The sequence below is a fragment of the Mandrillus leucophaeus genome, unplaced genomic scaffold, assembly GCF_000951045.1.
Source record: "Mandrillus leucophaeus isolate KB7577 unplaced genomic scaffold, Mleu.le_1.0 Scaffold196, whole genome shotgun sequence".
In the NCBI taxonomy this organism is placed as follows: domain Eukaryota; kingdom Metazoa; phylum Chordata; class Mammalia; order Primates; family Cercopithecidae; genus Mandrillus; species Mandrillus leucophaeus.
Genome location: NW_012101987.1, coordinates 3,066,099 through 3,068,671, shown reverse-complemented (window position 1 = coordinate 3,068,671; position 2,573 = coordinate 3,066,099). Strand labels below are relative to the sequence as shown.

Genomic DNA, 2,573 nt, shown 5'->3' with positions numbered 1-2,573 from the left:
AAAAAAAAAAAAAAAAAAAAAAAAAAAAGACACTGCAATCAGATCTTTATTGCATCCCTATTCACAATAAAAAAGACACAAAATAAACCAGGTACTCATGAAACTTACATTGAATAAAGAAAATGAGGTCCTTATACACCTTGCAATACTATGCAGCCACATAAAAAAAAAAGAAGTAATGTCCTTTGCAGCAACATGAATGCAACAAATGGTCATTATTATAAGCAAATTAACACAGATCAGGAAAACAAATACTGCATGTTCTCACACGTGAGAGGTAAACACTGGATGCACATGGAAACAAAGATGGGAACCATAAACACTGGGAATTCTAAAAAGAAGAAAGAAGGAAGGGAAAACAAGCACTGAAAAGCTACGTATCTACAAAATTAGCTGAGCGTGGTGGCACATGCCTGTAATCCCAGCTACTTGAGAGACTGAGGCAGGAAAATCGCTTGAACCCGGGAGGCGGACGTTGCAGTGAGCCGAGATCGTGCCATTGCACTCCAGCCTGGGCAACAAGAGCGAAACTCCATCTCAATAAAAAAAAAAAGAAAGAAAGAAAGAAAGAAAAACTATGTATCAGGTATAATGTACATATGTACATAACTTGGGCAATGGGATTATTAAGTGCCTAAATGTCTGCATCATGCAGTATAACTATGTGACAAATCTGCACACATACCCTCAAATCTAAAATAAAAATAATAAAATGCTTTGGGCTATAATATGTCACATTTTTCTAGCTGGAATTGGGGTGAAAGACACGGAATTATATCCCCTTTGGGCACGGGGTGAATGTTTCTATTCCAGGTCTCCCCAAATTTTATGAGCTAACATCTGTAAAAGCTCTTGGCCTATAGTCCAAGGTTTTCTTCCCAAGTATGCAGTTAAAATAAATGACTCTACATCTTTATTTTTTATTAACTGTACATTAGACTATAGAGTTAATTTGTCACTCTACTCTTTAGGGAATAAATATTAGTATACAACCTGTATTGCTTTAATAAAGAAATTATTTCTTTAGTTTTGATTCTTCAGGATATGATTCAATTCCCTGGTGAATCAAAACTGAGAAGAGAATAACTTACTTGCTAAGGTAATGGATGTAGGGGAGCCTCATTACTTTTGACCAACATCTCCTCCACCTCCAGCTTCAGGCAATCATCATTCTACACTTTGCTTTTATTAGTTTGAATTTTTTAATATTCTACATAGAAATGGGATAATGTAGCCAGGTGTGGTGGCTCACATCTGTAATCCCAGTTACTTGGGAGGCTGAGGCTGGAGAATCGCTTGAACCCTGGGAGGTGGACATTGCAGTGAGCCAAGATGGGGCCACTGCACTCCAACCTGGGCGACAGAGAGAGACTCCATCTCAAAAACAAAAAAAAAGAAAGAAAAGAAAGAGAGAAAACAAAACAAAAAACTACAAGTACATAAACAACAAGGCACTTAACATGATCTTCATCAGAATTTGTGGGGGCCCCACAGATGTAACTGCCTGTTGGGGGTCTGGGTGGAGCTAGTTGTTTTAAGTTTCTGTGCTCCCCACTCATCCTCATGGGCTGGGGTGGAAATTTAAAAGGTAAGGTGAAACATGATGATGGCAAGAAAGCCGAAGCTCTTAATAATAAATATTTTTAAAAATAATAATGCCATAAAAGAGTAAGGTGGCTAAATTACTTGCTGTAAACAAACTCACAATTTGAAAATAAAATTAATTTTTTGCCCATTTCAAAATACTTTAACAGGAGTTTCTGAATGTGTCTGCTAGGTCTAATTGGTATATTAAAGCCAACAATTTTTTTTTTTTTTTTTTGAGGCACAGTCTCGCTCTGTCTCCCAGGCTAAAGTGCAGTGGTGTGATCTTGGCTCACCGCAACATCCATCTCCCAGATTCAAGTGACTATTGTGCCTCAGCCTCCTGAGTATCTGGGATTACAAATGTGTGCCACCACACCTGGCTGATTTTTGTATTTTTAGTAGAGATGAGGTTTCAACATGTTGGCAAGGCTGGTCTGGAACAGCTGGCCTCATGTGATCCACCTGCCTCGGTCTCCCAAAGTTCCAGGATTATAGGCATGAGCCATCGTGCCCAGCCCAAGCGAACAGTTCTTATTTAGAGCTTTCTACCTCTGCCATTAACTGTCATTTTATGCTTTGTATGTTGGGATCTTTGTTAGGTACAAATATATTTATAACTGTCATATTATCTTGATAGATTTACAATTTTTTCAATATAAAATGTTGTCATTTGTCAGTTAGTTACAACACTTTTGTCTTAACACCTTTATTTTCTAAGTCTAGCCACCCCAGCTCTCTTTTGGTTACTATTTGTATGAAATCTTTTCATCTATCCTTTCATTTTAAAACTATTTGTGAGTTGAGAACCAAAGAGAGTATCTTGTAGATAACATAAATTTCTCGAATCCAGGTGCGGTGGCTCATACCTGTTTTCTCAGTACTTTGGGAGGCTGAGGTGGGCAGATTACCTGAGGTCAGGAGTTCAAGACCAGCCTGGCCAAGATGATGAAACCTCGTCTCTACTAAAAATACAAAAATTAGCCGGG

General features: G+C 38.1%; 1 pseudogene across 1 annotated transcript in view; it reads left to right on the top strand.

Moving 5' to 3' along the window:
• Nucleotides 1-2,573, top strand: part of LOC105538626 — a 146,485-nt pseudogene that overhangs the window by 55,170 nt on the left and 88,742 nt on the right. The gene's annotated exons all lie outside the window — the stretch shown is intronic.